This window comes from Sus scrofa, chromosome 13, assembly GCF_000003025.6.
Source record: "Sus scrofa isolate TJ Tabasco breed Duroc chromosome 13, Sscrofa11.1, whole genome shotgun sequence".
NCBI lineage: Eukaryota > Metazoa > Chordata > Mammalia > Artiodactyla > Suidae > Sus > Sus scrofa.
Genome location: NC_010455.5, coordinates 145532364 through 145550377, shown reverse-complemented (window position 1 = coordinate 145550377; position 18014 = coordinate 145532364). Strand labels below are relative to the sequence as shown.

Here is an 18014-nt window from a genome sequence, read left to right as displayed (position 1 = left end):
ATCACCCTCTTTTCTTCAAGTGAAGAAACTGAGGCACACCAAGATTGTGGTTTAACCAGACTCACAAAGTAGAAAGTACTTTATGACAAGCATACGCGGATCCAATTTTGTCTAGCTACAAAGCCCATGTTCTTTGCCAAAGTTTGCTAAGAGGGAAACCCAGAGGTGAAACAACTATGAATACCATCGGCAATATTTTTAGTGAGTGTCTGCTATATGGTGCTAAATTGTGTGCAGAAGTTTATACAAATATAAACACACATTTTCTGCCACCTTGACATTTAAATATGCTAACATGAATAAACTGACACTGGAGTCACCAAAAAGAATACCAAACGTAGAAAATTCAAATGATTCATGTACAAAGGGCATTTTTTTTTCCAGCTATAGAAGACAGTCTACCTGACATTGCAAAGCTTTTGTGCAACTAATGCTTAAAAACACAAACAAAATCCCCAAACTCTTTCAATAACAGAAAAACATGCACAATTCTCACACACAAAACAAAAATCTAGCACAGTCAATTCTCCAATAATTGCCAATAGATAGGGATTTTTCCTCAAAAATCTTTAAAGGTGAGCATCTAGTTTGTGAATAAAGGCTTCATTTTTAATCCAGGGTTGACATTATCACTGCCTCTGCTTACCTTGTCTTCATAAAGTGTGAAAAGGGAAAGAAGTTTGAGTTTTTCTTCCACATATGAAGGCTTAGCTGTGGGGAAAGGTTGTTTAAATAAAAACACCGAGTTTCTTTCCTAGTGGTGGGCTCAGGCATCAGGAGATCCCTCCTCCCTGCGTTCCACCATCCACACACACACAGACTCCACTTCAAGCTTCCGCCTAGTTGCATGAGGGGTAGGAAAAGGAAGGGAAGAAAAGAAAAGCGGGAAAGGGTGTAGGAGAGGAAGAAAGAGGGAGGGATAGGAAGAGTGTCTAAGGAAGTAGTGTCGTTCTCCAGAGTGCTCCAGAAAGTGAAAGTATGCAAAGAGCCAGCTAAGAAGCACGCAGCTCCCAGCTCTCCAGGGATGGCTCTCTCAGAGCCTGGGCTCCAGAACTCAAGCGTTCTGTGGCCAGGATGGTGTTGAAAGAAGGAAGACGCTGGACAAGGGTTGGCGAATGATGCTAGAGGGCTTTCTAGCCCCTTCTACACCACACGTAAACACAGTTTTATTCTCAAACTACTATAACTTTCCAGGATATAGCCAAATGCAAGGAAAAGGTGCGTTCTAAGACGAAACGTGATGTGAGAATTTTTTAATGTTTTATTATGATACTACAATTATTTATTTATAATTGTTATCTCTCTAAAACACTGCAGCCTTTCATTGCCACTTAATAATCATGAGCTGACAACATGTCATTTAATTGTTTTGCTAAAGAAGTAAAAAAGAGGGATTGAGGTGGACAGGAATTATATTGCAATAATAAGGACACATGACCAATAGCCTCAAATCAAAAACTAAAGTGTTGACAGCGAGGTTCTGACATCGTGCGGATTTGTCTAATTTTTCCACCATCAGGAGCAAAGGTGAAATTTAAGTTGTAATAGGCCCTCAAAAGATAGTATTGATGGTTATGCGGTTAGCCTTTTTTTCAATAAAATTCATGGTTGGGATTTCAAACATTCCCCCGTGTTAGAAACAGCATTCACATTAGCTTTTTTGGGGGTGGGGGGGTCCTACGGGGGAGGAAAGGAGGAGAGAAGGAAGCATTAGCACCAAAAATCTCCAGTCTTCTTCTTCCACCTTGACGGGGGTTAGCTGAAGGCCATGGAGAATAAGGATGTGCCGTCATCTCTTTCTTATACAGACGGCAGAAGGGGGGAAACCACACACTTGTATTTTGCTAATGTAAAAGTCCCAGTGGAAACATTAGCACTCAAAGACATTAATGTGGATTTGGGACACTCCCTGAAGGATTTTGATTCCATTAGAAAAAAAAAAAAAAAGACAGTGACAGATATAATCCTGCTTTGATATGTTTAATGCCATTTAAAGAGAAACTGCACCCATTTACCTCAGGCCGGGACACCAAGAGTTCAAAAAGTGAAATATCATTTCTCAGTGCAAAGAAGAAGCTTGGAAAATATTATGTGAAAATTAATTTGGCATGCTTCTTTGAAATTTTAGATTTCTGGGATGAGCAAATGGGTACAGTTTTCTTTTAACTGTTTTTGAACACCATGTGTTGAGAAGAAAACAACAGAATGGCAATTGCTCATCCAAAATGCTAACTTGTGGCATGGCACAGTCAAGATGGCCTGCCACAGCCAAAAAGCAGGTGTATGCTATGCCTCTCACTTCAGTAGCATGCACGCCACATGTCCCTGCATTCGGCAACCTCTTGCATTTGCTTTTGGAACCTTTTTGAGGGGGACAGTAAACATGACTCAACAGAACGTCAAGCCTGGGAGAGACTGGCTCCCCCCAGCTTTCTATGAGACAGACTCTCTGAGGCAAAACTGGAATAATGTATCTATTTTGGAATTCTGTGACCCAGCCTCAAAGTGACTGGCTTTAGATCATCTCATGTGGCTGAAATTTAGGATCTAATCAGATTGGAGAGTAACGGTGAAGCTTTTGTGTGGCTGGAGAGGGCCTAGGCAATCAGCTGTTTCATTTGGGCTGAGGACACAGTTAACGCAGCTAGTACAGATCATATGCACCTAATGGGAAAGCTCAGAGTAATAAACTTCTCACTCCTCAGGTCCACAAATAAGCACAACACAAAGGATTGTTCAAAGTTATTTAGTGTGCTGGGATGCCAAAGCTTGCTCAGTCTAAGGTTATGAATCTGATCTTAAATTTGTTCCAGGAATTAAAATGCTTTAATATAGATGAGGTCTTATTCAACTATGTAACAGTCCTATGAGGAAGAAGAGGAGACAGAAAAAAAAAAAAAAAAGACTGTCCTTTTCCTCCTAAGAATGAAAATTCATGACCACTTTTAAGCCTAAGCCAGGTTATCATGTGGGAAAAAAATCTCAAAGTATCTGTGTTGTAGGTGTTGGCAAGGTCTGAAAATAAAGCTGTAGATGGGGCTCAAAATGACTATTTCAACATAAAGAAAGGGGTTATTACTGCTTTATTCTTCGACTAATTTATAAATCAATAACCATTTATTAAAAACCTACTATGTGAAAATACTATTTGCCAAGAGTAAGGAAGTATGAAACCTATAAATACTAAATTGGAAACAAACTCTAAAGCTTTTCAGATATAATTGAATGATACACTCTCTGTAAGGTGCCTTCTGGATAGATATTTACAGAGTTCCGAAAAGCTAGTTTGTTGCCAAATACTTATATGCTATTGTTACTTTCATTCATTAAAATCACACTCTTCACTATTTACCTACCTTTTATTTCTGATGGTACCTTCTAGGTGTTGGAGATACAAGCTGTGTAGAAATACAACCTCTGTATTTATGAAGCTTACTGTGCAGTGGTAGGCGGAATGAGACACACATAAACATACTCTAGTACAGGACAGTATGTAATCAGTGCCAAATGAGACATACAAATAAGTGCTTTAACAGTTCAGAAGAAGCAAGACCTTTTGGCTGAGGAACAACCCTTTCATAGACTAAAGTTGTTCAATACACAAAAAGGAAGGATTTGGACCAAGCATGAAGGCATCAGCCATCAGAGGTTTAGCTGGAATATGAGGGGAGTGGTATGTACTCTGTATCCATGACACCGCTTGCGATGTATTGTCCTGTAATTAATGCTGACCAAAAATGTGCATGACTGAAAGAGGAGTCAACATGGATGAGAGGCCAGGTCAGTGGTTCTGTATTAGCCCCAGATTATTAATTCCCTGTTAAAAGCTGGCATTATAATGACATTGTTTTCTTCCCATACTATTATGAAAAGTTCAGTCTTTTATCATTCAAGAGTGATGGGAGGTACAAGTCAGGGCTCATCCTTCCAAGTGAGGGAAAGACTTTGCCCATGTGAAATGCCATTGGTAAGGGAAGCACAATGTCTTGCAGAACAACAACAAATGAAATCTCCCATACCTCTTCAGGAGGATGACTCAGAATCCGTGCTCCCTAGAAATAAGGACAATGGAGGTGGGGTGCAGTAGATATGTTGGGATCCACACAAGAAGGCAGGCTACCATTCTGTAAGAAATAGAATTTGGGTGTCCTGACTTCTAGGTTGTGGGTTCTATCTATAGAATCATCTTCTTTTTTCAATTATTATTCCTCTTGGGTATTCTGGTCCTTTATATCATGAAGAGTGGCCTTCTGTAGTTGGGGTGTGTGTGTGTGTGTCTGTGTGTGTCTGTGTGTGTGTGTGTCTTTTTAAGAGGGAGGATGACATTACTGATGTGCTTTTGTGAAGAATTCAAGGTTGTCTGGATCCTCAAAGAATGCAATTGAAAAAAAAAATACTGTTTCTTTGATTCAATGGTGCTTACATTTGGGCAGAGTTTTCTTTTTCCATCCTCAAATACAATTTTTGAGACAATCTGCCCACAATGGAAAGCTTTGAGAGTTTCAAAAGTGTAGGCGAACCAAATAAGAATTAATCTCTGTGAAAACAGAGATCCAGGCACATGGAAAAAGTTTAGAAAAAAAAATCCGGGCAGGAGGCAAAAGATGCCTGACATCTCTCCTAATTTAAGATGAGCTAGAGTAGGACAGGTGAGGAAGGGCCATGGAAGTTCCTCACCTATGCCTGTTTAACTTGAGTCTGTGTTGTCGAGGGGGCTAGCTGATTTGTTAAACTGTGTCCTATGATCTGACTGCATGAACCCAGAGGAGGCTAATAAAGGGAAGTCTAGGCTAACTGGGCTAAGCTAAAGTGGCCAACAGCTATTCACTCAAAAAGGACTGACCAGATCAATCTGCAGGGTATCTATAGCAGTGTTGCCTTTTATTACCATATTAAAAGCCACACATCTTATTGGGTAAAAATTATTTAAAAATAGAAGGCTTGCAAACCACAGATGCAAAATTGGTGGAAGATAACAGTGATCACCTTTGAACACTTGGTACACACCCACCGGTTTTTCATCTTATGTGGATTTCTCTACATATGTTATCTTATTTGATCCTCATGCTAACTGCAAGATTGCTATTTTGACCATTTTCTATGTGAGGTGCCAAAGGTTCAGAGAGGTTAGGTGAATATCCTCTGGTCACACAGCTAGTAGGGGCTAAGCTGGGATTCAAATCTGAGCGGTAGGACAAAAAGCCTGAGCTCGTCTCTGTGCCTTGTGCTTTTTATGGCATGGAATCAGTGTTGGGGGAACTCTGCCCAGCATCTCTGGTTAGCAGAGTGAATCGCTTTTATCATTTGCCAACATGTCATAGAAAAAACCCCAAACAACAAAAAAATTTAAAACTCCCGGCTCTAGGAGATATCCTATCAACCACCTGAAGTCTGGCTTGGTTACATATTATTTGAATATCTGACAATCTTATAAAAAGTCTAACAAGAATAAAGAATTTTCTATTTATGCTTGCTCCTGTTAGTTAACAATCTCCTAGTCCTACATATCAACGTGCCTGGAAGAGTCTCTCGCTGCCAGAAACTTATTTGAAAATGCTGAAAAGTCAGAATTTGGGGCCTATATACTGACTAATATACCAGCTGTGAATTGGCTTGAACATCAGTAATATGATATTTCCCACTACAATTTGATTTGGTTAAAATGTGTTTGAAGTTCACCCTTTTATTAACTAGAATTACCACCTCCTGTAACTGGAGGGCCCCTGAGAGCAGGCAGCATGTTCAATCCTACCGCCCACCTGCCATCAGCGCATTTCCTGGCAACAAATACTATTAAATTGACAACTACAGAAATAGGTCAAAATGTCTTTTCAGTAGTTGCTAATGTTTCCCTAATGCTCCATATACTCCCTTTGATTCTCCTGCTAACATTTTCTCTAACATCACAGGAACAGCAACTGGTAAAGAGAAATGACTAGAAGATGGAGAAGCTGGTGGCAGTGGATGGAGGAGGTCTTAGGAGTTCCCGGAATTTTCAGATAGAAAAGCTAAACTTCCCTAGGGGCCAAGGGCCAAAAACTCACTTCGCTGGTCAGTTGGGTGACCCAGAAAAAAAGGTCGTGTCCTTTAGGTGCTTTAATACCCTCCTTTGCAAAAGAGGAAACTCAAGATGACTGATTATTCAAATCTGAAAAATGTTCAGAGTTCACAGGAGATAGAAGCTTTGACTTATCTCAAAGCATTGGGGCTTGAAACTTGTTTACACCACATTTATGACCACACTGGTTGGGGACTTGGCAAGCCAAGACAGAAACATTTTTATATAAAGAAATGATACCATGGTTTCTGTGAGAGAGACCCTCTGCTATCATTTGGGGTCGATTATTCACTGTGTAAACTTACATTTTTTCCCCACGCTCTCTCTCCCAGCAAGAAAGTTTGCTTTTCTGAATTCAATTCCCATGGCGGATGGGTAGGTAGAGCTGTATCAGGATGTGGGGGATTCTAGGCAGACTAGTTTGGCTGGGGACAGTTTTGCTGTAGGCGAAGAGCAGGAGCCCTCCTTATTAATGAGGTACATTTCAATTTCCAACACTTCTTCTGAGAGGCAAACATCTCATGGGGGGGTCAAGCCATTCATGCTTGGATGCTCTAATCACTTCAATCCCCAGAGGGTTACCTCAGTGTAAAGAAGTTTTGAATTGGAGCTGGGGGAGGGGATAGGGATAATTTTGGAACTGGGGATGCTGAAGGAAAAAAAAAATCAGACAAACACAAGGGCCCTGGGCCCTGGAGGCAGAGGAGAGGAGGAAGGGAGTGGCCACGACTAAAGAGGACTCAATCTCTTTGGCAGTTTTTGCTCAGAGCCTTGTCTGGAGCTGGTGGACCACTGAAAAATCCCTTAGGTGGTGCCAAGGTCTCTGAGTAATGCTTCTGACCTCTCTGTTGTGCCATGGTTGTGCTGTGGCTAAGTCAGCACTGATTTGAAAACTTGCAAACTTCAGCCTATCTGGTTTAGGCAAATAAGGATTATTCTAATCTCCTATAATTTAAACTCACAGAGACTGCAGTCTGGCACCTCTCTATCAGATTCCTCCTGCCTGCCTTCCTTTCATGGGGGAGGGAAAACAGAGTTGTGAAAGGACAAGGGAGAAGACCAGAGATGGAAGGGGCTGACCTGCCTGAGGTTCCACCTTGAGTGAGGCTTTGTGTTAGATGAGCTTCTGGAGCCTCCAGGTAACCCTGGAGACATTGCTAGTGGTAGGAAAGATTTTACGGGTTCAGGAAGGCTAACTAGCTTAAGGTGCCCATTCAGGTTCCTTTTCTCAGCTCCCAGCTCCTCTGGCATATTTCTTCCTCGTTCTAGTATGGGTGCTTAGACACTGATTTACAAACCAGTCATCTAGAATACAGCTTTTGGGAATGTTGAGGATGCCCTGAATCATCAAAAGCATACCTGGTTGGGAGTCAGAAGCCTTGAATTCTTCTGGTTAATACTCAGTTCTAACAAATTGTCACTGAGGACAGGTCCAGGCACCTCTATGGGATCTAGCCCTGACCTTACAATCCTGTCATCCAAACTCATCAAGGTGGTGGCAGGGGTGTGAATGCATCAAATTCAGCAGAATCGTTCTCACTAGATGTTACATGTAAATTAAAGAGAAGGGCTTCCTCCTCCTAATGCTAGTTTGGGGTAAGGAGGATGAAAGGATTGATGGAAGCTGAATGCAGAAGGGGTTTGAGAAGGATGTAGAACACATGGCAATGGTAGGAGCCTAAAAGGGATAGAAGCCGAGGGCTGGAGCTGGGAGGGAAATTGTTTTTAGTGTACACTGATGTGTTTGATCACATAATGGCTGGAAAGTCCTAGTCTAGAATAACCTGAAATTTAGATGCTCTGTTTAAAATCTCAATTTAATGGCTGAAGCCTATTTTAACTATCCGATAAAGGGCAAAGACTTCACTACTCTAACTATTTCTTCCAAGATATGACTTCTACCCAACCCCCCCTAAAAAAAAAAAAAAACTTGGCTGAGACCACTACAGGGTTTCTATATACAACACAAGACCATCTTGATGATAATCATCTTGAGGTGTTTGGAGGAGGGAAGGAGACATGAGTTCTTCAAATCCACATTCTATGGACAGAAATCTTCAGAGTTTAACACAGGAATTAGCTTCTGAGGAGTTGAAAAAGAGGATTGTTTTCAGTAAGAGAAGATAGGTGACTAATACCTTCAGTTGGCATGTCAGGAAAAGATAAATTCCTGGCAGGACTGGCTACTTAATCTGTGGGGCAAAAGGCAAAATGAAAATGAAAATGTGGGGCCCCTTATTAAAAAATCATTAAGGATTTCAAGACAGCAACAGCTGAGCACCAAAGCAAGCCCAGGGCCCTTCTGAGCATGGAGCTCTGTGTGACTGCATGGGCTGTACAGCCAGGAAGGTGGTCCTGATTCTATCTGTACTGTTTACACCAAGGCATTCCAGTCCCATTATCACCAAACTAAGAAATTAAATTAAGAAAGATGCACCACCACTCTTAAAACCTTCAGTTAACCTCGTCTTCTTAGGGTAAGGACACAAATGAATTCTACAGCAAGGATCAGAAAAAACTCGGGTCAGCCAATAGACGAATCTATGTTTGATAGATTACAATTGCGCTGGCTTCTGCTACATTTGTTACAGCCACCACCCCACTTCTGTCACAACCTAAAGAGGCCCAGGATATCAATGTCTGGGAATTGAAACATATTTTCTAAAAACATAAATTTCCCTGAAGCAAAACAAAACAAGCAGAAGTTACTATAAAGAAGTTGAGTTTCCTGGATATAAGTTCTAGCCCTGTTTTCTTTCTGGCCTTACCTTGAGCAGGTCTTGGGCATGTGCATACAGGCTCAGAAACACAGGTGAATTACTACAATAACTCTTTTCAGTTTGGGAGAAAATAGAGGAAACAGGAGAACCTGGTCTTAGCCCAGTAGGAGCTTACTGGGTTCACTAATAGTGTGCTTGCTCCCTCTCTCTCCTCTTATTATGCTAAGTTGGAGCTATGACTTCACTCTCCATGGAAGCTAAGTTTCTCTTTCCTGGATGCCTGGAATGGACCAGAGAAAAGCTATTAGAGGGTAATGGTCATGTCTAAAAAATCACATTTATTTATCTTCACCTGCCCTCCTCATGTCATTATCATTCCACTGAGGTCTGTATATAGAAAGCAGAGATTAAATCGCCAAGACGAATATCAAAAGAAGAACGGCAGCACCAAATAGATGAATGTGGCCTCTTTCCTAACGATCTTAGGGGTTTTATATTTACTGAGCCTGATTCTCGTTGGAACAGACCAGTAGCCCGGACAGATGCCTAGGATGTTTGTGTAGGCTGACGTTTCTCCTCCCCTTACTATATAGCTCTGTCCCTTTTTCTAAAAAATGTGTCTAATATAGAGAACCAGTTCACTCCTACAGGGTTATACTTTGATACTATACTGCACTTTGATTATACTTCGACCTTGATTTAGGATTTTTAAAAAGATATCTATTGGCAAAATGAAGCTTTTATTTCACTTAATAGGCTTGTACTGCCTTGAGTAAGGCCACTAGGGCCCATAAGTAGTGGGAAATTCTTTGAATCTCCATAATTACGCTTAGATTTCAAATATCTTTCATTTCACAGAGGTGATATAGGCTCACTTGTCATTGCCAAGTGTTTTAACAATTGGTAATTAGAAGAGGAGATCTTAAAATTAAAAAAAAAGAAGTGATTGACCTTCACAACAGATGCATAGATAAAATCCCGATTCATTTATTTTGAAATTCTTCTCCCCTGCTGTAAACAGCTAGCTATAACATATACATTCATATACGTGTGCACAATCAGCCTTAGCAATACCGCTGTGAAGGAGATGAGGATAGATGGTTTTCTATTTATTTGACAAATATACTATTACACAGACAGGTTAAGTGATTTGTCCCGTACGGAAGGGTAGAGCTGGGGAAAAACAAAAAAACAAAAAATAAAAAACTGTCACTTCTACTCTTAGGTTATACCACTTTGGAATTGGGTGGCCATTATTGTTTTTGAGCACCGTGATCTAAATAATTGGTAAGACAATTTTCCTGAAAAAAAGATTTTAAACTTTCTCCCCCAACCCCCTGTGCCCCCGTGGTACTTTCTTTCTCCCTGTCTCCTCCTCTCCTTTGAGATTATGATAAACTATTGATAAATGTAGCTGCTCTAAGTTTATGCTTGCCCTTCATGGGTCCAGATGGATTTTAGCTCTTAAGACAGCACAAGGAGAAAAAAAAATCACCTCTGAAATGTAATATGGATAACAATGCTGGGTTGGTGGTTTGAATTAACCTTGCTGTAACAGCTGATGCAGGTACAAGTGAGGGCTTGGACTTCCCTTTCAGGAGAGCTAGTCTACTGGCTCTGAACTGACCCAACAAGAAGCAAAGATTTCTCTGAGGCAAACCTTCTCACTCCTCAGTACTCTCTTGTTCTCCTCGGATCTCAGACATGAGCCGAACCTTTTTTGCTGCACCTTTCTGTGAACTGCTGCACCTTGGAACTGTTCTCTACATTGGGGCTACATCCTCTAAGTTCTTAACTTTAGAAAGTCTTCTCTCTTTTGGTACATATTTGCATGATGCTTAACAGTGCTACACTTGATTTAAAAAAGTGGGCCTGTTATTTGGCCAAGGAAGGTTATTTTGGTATTATTTTAATTCTTTATTATCTATTTTGTTAATTATTTGTGTGAATAAAAAAAAATCCTCAATTTCTTGCCTTTTGTCATTCATGTTTCTGGTTAACATTTCCCAATGTTATCTGGCAAACACTAAGGAAATACAATTTTATTTTAATAAATCCCAACTAAAACAGAGTTGTGAAAGAAAACCATTAGAGAAAAACATATACTAAATTTTGAAGTTAAATGGAATAACAGTTACTTAATTCTGAAATATCTGCCACTCTACTCCTTTATATTAGGTTATAACGTTGCTAACAAAGTAGTTAGCCACACTGCTTTTTTTTTTTTTTTTTTTTTTTCTAAATGAAGGCAGAAAATTGCAAGTTTCTTTTCTGATGATAAGAACTGTAACTCCTGCAGCATCACAGCACCTGAGTAGCGTCTGTGATTTGAAACGGGCTCAGTGATTTCTCTTAAAGAAGACTTGCACGATCAAGACCTTCATGAAAGCTGCTTCTGTTTAGGACCCAGATTCCAGGAGGAATGTCCTGGTTCCCTACAGAATCTTGGCTGGTTGTCATCCCATCAGGTATCCAGCCTGCAATTGCCACTCAGACATGTACAGCGTGTGTTTGGGGACAACACACAGTGGAATAGGGAGGGATGCAGAGCTCCGTCGTTTCAGTACATTGATTGTAAGGAACTAGTTATGCTGTAACTGCTTTGCTCTTTTATATTCTAGGCAACACACTGGTGAATATAATTCATAATGAACATATTCAACATTTTTTCCATCAGTTCAATACATTATTCATAAATATTAGAGATGGAAAAGACCTAGTAGATTACTGAGTCCAAACCTCCTTTCTGCACCACCCGTCCCCCCCAGCTGTTGATGCTAGCTCAAAAAACCCAAACCACAACAAATCAGGCAAAGAAAGCAACAAATTCACAAGTTTTACAAGTAAAAAGAAAGCTCCAAAGAAGCTAGTATTGAGGGTGGGTAAGTCCAAGGCCTTCCCTTCCTGCTGGTGGAGCTCTGAAGACTAAAAGTTCAGTGGCTCTTTGCTGTGAAGACGAACCAAGGGAGAAAAAAATGCCAGTTTCTCCTTTTGAGAATCATAATTCAAGGTAAAGCCCAAGAGGCAGTCCCATGTCCTTGGCCAAGTGCTTCCTATCTGTCTACAACCTGCTGTGGATTCAGGCATTCTCTTCTCCTGTTAGAACCTGAGATATTGACAATAATGATAAAAAGAAAATGTAGAAATGAATAGAGAGTTAAAACTACTAGAGAATGCTCCCTGGGATTATCTGTACTATCAAGATAGGAAAACTTTGCAGATGCTACTGTCTCTCTAGAGGAATAAATGCTTGCATTTTAATATTCTCAGCAGCTGGTTCCTGTTGAATGCCATCAGGATGATTCAGCCACCCACCAGGAACACCAGTAACAGCAAATGCACACAGAGAAATCTGCAAAACTTTCTTCTCTTGATGCCAACACTATTACTCTGGCAAAGTCAGAACTCTTTATTGAATTACCAGTTTCTACTAAATGTGACCTTGTTCGCCTCACAAATACCAGCTAACTCTCAAATAAATGGAACTTCTGGCTGATTAAGATCCAGCATTCTTCCTGATTTGAGCACACCCTGCTGTCAGCCTCTTCTCGGCTATGGCCATGTGATCTGCCCCCTTTTAATTTTCTTACTATTCACCATAACCCTGAAGAACCAGCAAGATCCATATTCACCCTGAGTCCACCTTGTATGCCATCCTGCCTAGATTTGACCCTAAGCATTTAAAGCTATATCTTTACCCTGACATGTCACATGTTATTTTGTCATTTTCACTCCCTTAGAAGTTTCTCTTTTCCACAGAATGGGGTTGTATGCCAAGAAAACAGAAATGTATACATGAACTGCATTGACCTTAGGCCTCAGTGATATGGAATTACCGTAGCACATTAAAGTTAGAGAAAAAAATGCTATACTTGCTCCTTTCTTCAAACAGGCCAGATTAGACACTAAAGGGAAGAAACACCAAAGATGACAGCTAGCTATCAAAAAGGCCTCACTGCCTCATTTTCAGGTCCCCAAAGTAAAATCTAAGGACATTCAACACAGATTCAGGTGCTCTCAACAGCCATGAAAATATATGGTTGGAGAGGGAATCTATAAATGTAATGAATACACAATTGGCTTATAACAGATGCAACTAAAATTAAATTCGATATCTTGACCTGCTCTCCAAAGTGAAAGTTTCTAGTTCAAGCTACAGACAGAGGTATAACAAGCTCATTAATCACCTGAACCAGAACTATAAGCTGACACTTCTGGGGATGCTCCAAAGAGCAATCCTAAGTGGTTGGGGGGCCTGTGGGGAACCTGAAAAGGGAGGTGGCACTGACAGCCTTCAGTGAGCAGTACTGGTATCTTTTATGGTATACATAGTTCAGTCAGGGCTGACTATTCTAAACTTTTGGGAAATAAAGGATTTCTGTAAGGAAGTACTAGGACTCATGGACTTGCACAAAAAGATTCAAAATATTTTTATTCAGTCCTCATTATATAAAAGTCACCATGTTTGTTGCTTGAAGAGATTTCTGAAGTCAATAAGCTCAATCTATGAGCTCAAGAAGAGTATTGTTGGGGAAGATTTAGAGGAAAGGGAGTATCAATAATGGTATTTACAACAACAATGACATTGAGCGATGACCATGTGCCAGTCATGGTGCTAAGCACTCTACAGACTCCATTTCAGGAATTCTCACAATATCCCAGCAAAGCAGTTATCACTTTCCTATTTATGGATGTGGAAAGTGAGGCCCTGTGAAATTTAGGGCATTGCCAAATATTACACAGACCTGCTCCTTACATTACAAGTAAACATGAAGACGGCTAGTCTATAAGACAGAATATGACAAAGGCCATGAAAAGACAGAAAATTATGGAAATAAAGGAGGCAGAATTTGCTTCTTTTGGAGAATACCAGGGAAAAGGAACGGGGTGTGGAAATGCAGCGTGCACTTAGGAAACAAGGAGTAGCCCAGTTAAAATGTGTCTAAACTTGTTGACTGAGCACCCTCTGATCAGAACTCATATTTGGATAAGACAGTAAGATACACTGATCTGTATAGGAAGATTTCTAAGGAGAAGGACTTCTTTGCAAAAGATTTTTTTGACTCCAATTTCTCAATTTTTTTTTCTTTTCTTTTTTCTTTCTTTTTCTTTTTTCTTTTTTTCGTGGGGATAGAGGAAAGAAAAGAGATGAGATACAAGTTACCTTGGAGGGGATAGGAGGCTCGAATGAGGGAAACAATAACAGCAAAAGGTGCCCAGGATACCGACACGGGTGCATTTTCTTTCGTTCCCCAGAATGTCTTATCCTTACCACACATTTGCCTGGGCCCCATCTATGGTAGGGTTATTTGTACAAGAAATAGGAACACTAAGGGCTTGGTTATGTTGCTCCTTCCTCAGTGTCTTTCTGGAGTATCATCCGCCGCTTTTTTTTTTTTTTTTCTTCTTTTTTTTCTTTTTAGGGCCACACCTGTGGCATATGGAAGTTCCCAGGCTAGAGGCAGAATTGAGCCACAGCTGCTGGCCTACACCACAGCCACAACAATGCCAGATCCAAGCTGCATCTGTGACCTACACTGCTGTTGCGGCAACGACGGATCCTTAATCCACTGAGTGAGGCCAGGGATCAAACCTGCATCCTCATGAACACTAGTTGAGTTCTTAACTCACTGAGCCACAACGGGAACTTCTTTTCCACTTTATTATTATTATTATTTTTAATAAATCTGTTTTAGGAGTCAGGCTTGTGGTGTAGAAAATTTGAGTTCTAGCACAATTTGTCTTTCCCATCTTAAGGAAGTTCTATCACTTCTCTGTTTAAATTTTCTTATTAATATGGTGGAAGCCCAAGTATTCTTATTTCTTATTCTGTTAAACACCTTACCCCTTTGGTGAAAATAAAACCTTGTGCTTTTCTGAAATTTGTTCACTCTTTTCCATTTAGAATCCCCGATCCACAGAATCCAATGTATAGCACTACTAATCAGGATGAATTTGTGGAGCTTTAGTTTCTCTGTTTTTTTGTTTTTAAGGCTTTTACTTTAAATTACACATTCCAAATATGTCATTATAATATATAAAACACATATTTTAAAATATTCTACATGGTCCTGCACCAAATATTTAATATTCTTTTCTGGAGAGTTTGCTAACCCATTCACCCTTATTGAGATATCTAAGGCTCCTTTAAGCTCTAAGATGCAATGAGTATGATTCTATGATGCCGACTTTTGCTTTGTTGACACTTAAAGCAGAGCTTTTCAACTTCAAACAATAGCATAACAAGTTGCTATAACAATTACACTTATATGAATCTTTAAGCAGATGTACATAATAGCTCTTTATAATTATTATCACACTGGACAGCCAAACTTCAGAGGTTGTTAAAATTCTCTGCAAAAGTGAATTCTACAGTTGATTACATCCTATAGGGAAAAGTATTGCCTTTCTATCTACTTTTAAAATTTATTGATTTTTTTTTTGAGGTATCTATTAATTTTGCAGCTAGCTACAAGCTTTAAGCACCTCTGTTAATTCTAACCATTAGCCCCCTCTGTCACAGCTCCTGTGTCTCACCCTTCTGACCTTGCCCACTGAGGTCACTCTTCCTGATGTAATCACACTTGCTTCTTTGTAGTTACATTCGTCACAGTGCTCATTAGAATTATCATCATTCCTACTGCACCTTAGGTCAACGCAATTAAATGTGCTTATGCAATTTGTTGTCATTTTAATTTTTCAGCCAGGATTTCTTCATCTAGAAAGACAATTTTATTTTATCTGATCAATAAATAACTAGACACTAGAAAGACTGGTAGAAAATCGTTCACTAGGGCAAAATCTTAAATCTAGAGAGGTTTCTATAAGCTTGGACAGTGGGTATTTCACTGACCTTGAATCCACAGGTTCAAAACATATTGGTGTCAACTTAGTCTTTCAATCTAGTGGAACAATAAGGATAAGATATGCATGATTTATATTTATGTGTGTGTTGAATTTAATAAATTAGTCAAGAGTCAAGGTATTTTTAAAGAAATACTCAGTCTGTTCCACAGTGACTAACTTACTGACTTTCAGATATAGCCTAAAATATTCTTTTGCTGTGGCTTAAACTTTTTTTTTTTTAAGTAAAGACTGTACATAGACTGTAAGCGGCAACGCAGTTCACTGCGACTTTCTATATAGCCTTCAGTTTTTGCTCTTTCTATGGTCAGGGTATGTATCAATAAATAAATTGACAATAGTTTAAGTCTAGAAATTTTTATTTGGCTAAATTCTGAAAATATAGCTTAAATAGAGTTGAAAGCTCAGCATATCATCATTTCTTTATATTATAAGGCTTACAATGCCACCTTATAAAAGATATATTCGTTTATTTTCACGTTCAATCAAAAGTGTAGGGTTTCAGGCCTGGGAATGGATTACAGATCATTCTCTCCTGGTTATTTTTGGCTTTAAGTATATTGATCATTTTATCATTTTCTTGTTTTAAACTGCTTTAAACACAGCACAAATGTTATTCTCATCATGCCAGAAATGGGTTTGGAATTGATTTTGAGTTTCCATCAATTTTACTCTTTGCTCTCTGTGAGAAGTTTTTCACTAGCTTAAATTCAAAAGGATAGTTTTGTACAAAAGATGTCAGAGTACAACATTCAGAGATCCTTAGCTGGACAAGAAAACTCACATTTTCTCCTTTACAAAAGAATAAACATCATTGAAGTTATTACCATGGACTTTATTGAAATTAGTGAAGAATCATTCATACGAATGCTATTTCGAGGACTTCCTCCCTCTTTCTCTTCATTTAAGTGTTCGACAAAAGCATGTATCTTCTGAGAAGCTGGCCTGATTGGTCCAGGTTGGCACTGTTTCAGTGTTTGGCCTACGGTGGCTGCTTAGGAATAATTTTGTCTCATCCTCTCTATTTTCCTGGACCGTATTGGACTCAGACACGTGGTATGCAAAGGAAATCCAATTCCCTTAAAAATGCTATTTCTTTTGGTACTAAAGCTAAGCCCAGTTCTACTTGGGCCAAATGGTCTTATCAAGATTTAACAAGAGATATTCAGTAATATCTCCAATCTGGGAGAAGATCTTCTACTAAGAAAGATAATTTTTTTACATATAGGATGCATATAGTTTCACTTCTGGTAACAGGGAAGGACATGATCGAACTTATTCTATTGGTACTGAGACAAACACAACACTGATGCAAAATTTATGGCAATTATTCATGTCAACTAATTGAAAAAGAAATAAACAAGTAGTTCTTTCCATATAAAAGCAGATACTGGAGATCTATTTTCAGTTATTGCTGAAAATATTTTGGCTTCCATAAAGGCACCTTCCTAATACAGCTGCTTTGCCCTCCTCTGCGCTGTCACAATTCAGAATTTGTAACATTTCAGCCAGGTTCTCTAGACTAATTGGATGAAACAATTGTATTACAGTATGAAGATTCCTTTGCAGAATCAAATGAGAGGAGATCTGCACAGTTCAGATAGCCTGGAAGGTTTGCAGTGAACACAGCCAAAAATCCTATATGTTCCATACATCTTTCTATGTTACTATACAGTAATAATCACTTGTATAGTAAGTGCTAGGATTTAACTTCACACTTAAGAATTATCAACAAACACAGGGAGAGGTTTAGAGAGATAAACCTCATTTCCCACCTCATCCTTACTTCTCCCCTAAGCTGTTTTATGTTTCAGAATGAAATGCTTCATCTTTTTTGAAAAGTGCCAGGAAATCTCTCCTCTAGCAATCTAAGCCCTTGCTTTTACATGTGTAGTATGACACACCTAGAAACAGAGAGCCCCACAAACCAGAGTGGGACATTAATTTAAATGCAGACTTAGGGGGAAGAGCTCCATCTACTGAATCAGTTAGATCATAGTCTGCACCCTATAGTTATCCCATTCACTACTTTCAACCTCTTATAGGCTCTGGAGAACTGAAAAGTTACAGACCCCCAAAACAGCTTTCACTCTGTTGCCATTTTGGATATTTCCCAGATACCCTGAGCCCTTTCCTCTGCCCTTCCCAATTTCCAAAGCTTTCTATATTTCAATATAAAAGAAAAATGGAATGCTTTGCTGTATCAACCATCTCTGGAAAGAGGTAGAGAGCCATTGGAAATTGAAGGAAAAGCCCAGAGAGCTGAAGGAAAAGCAATAATAATACAACAACAACAACAACAACAACAACAAAATGCTCTACCTGACCTGTTGGCAGTCCAGGTAAGAAGCACAGAGACGATTAGTAGCCTA

At 39.5% G+C, this 18014-nt stretch overlaps 1 protein-coding gene across 47 annotated transcripts in view; it reads right to left on the bottom strand.

Moving 5' to 3' along the window:
* ZBTB20 (zinc finger and BTB domain containing 20) overlaps nucleotides 1–18014 on the bottom strand; it is an 812500-nt gene that overhangs the window by 117943 nt on the left and 676543 nt on the right. For 2 of the 47 annotated variants that reach the window (XM_021071278.1, XM_021071305.1), the window contains exon 1: nucleotides 647–18013. The exons of the other annotated variants lie outside the window; for them this stretch is intronic. The gene's annotated coding sequence lies outside the window, so the exon portion shown is untranslated. Of the gene's footprint in view, nucleotides 1–646; nucleotide 18014 lie in introns of those variants that run through there. 47 annotated transcript variants of the gene reach the window in all.